Source organism: Penaeus monodon, chromosome 19 (genome assembly GCF_015228065.2).
Source record: "Penaeus monodon isolate SGIC_2016 chromosome 19, NSTDA_Pmon_1, whole genome shotgun sequence".
NCBI classification, from domain to species: domain Eukaryota; kingdom Metazoa; phylum Arthropoda; class Malacostraca; order Decapoda; family Penaeidae; genus Penaeus; species Penaeus monodon.
Window position 1 is genome coordinate 11489055 of NC_051404.1, and position 638 is coordinate 11489692.

The window sequence follows — 638 nt, forward strand, 5'->3', positions numbered from 1 at the left end:
ATTCTCAGTCATACCTTTTGCAATCATACATGAAATTATACGTTTCATGTATTTATTACTGAAATTTGTTCCCTTGAATTCTTTTATTGTATCTTTTTCCTACATTTATTGTCGTTCTCGAAATGTCTATACATTACTGAGGCCTTATGTTGATCACGCGTATGCTCACATGAATAGCGTATTTCTTAAAGCGCTGAGGAGAAGTGAGATCTGATATCGGCTTTTATCTGTCGCCTGCGTTATACATGACACACTCTTATCACATTTCTCGCTCTCTGCACTTTCTCCCTTCCGATCTCCACTTTCCCTTGCCTTTTTTATCTTTTCTCTCACTCTCTCTCTCGCGTTTTACTTCTCGCTCTGTCTTCTCCTATCCACCTTTTCTTTCGCTCTCCCCATAGTCTCAACCCATCCTCTTCTCTTTTCCTCTTGCTTTCCTCACCTCCTCTCTTCCTTTCTCCACATCCTTTCTTACCCGTGTCCTATCCACTTTCCGTCTCATTCTCTCTCCTTAGGAACTTATCAGCAATGAGCAGTACTTCCGACAACGTGACCGGGATAAGGACCAGCTTCTACCTCCTCACAAGGGAAACATATCGAGTACACAGTGTGCATTAAGTATATGTACCTAGTGTATA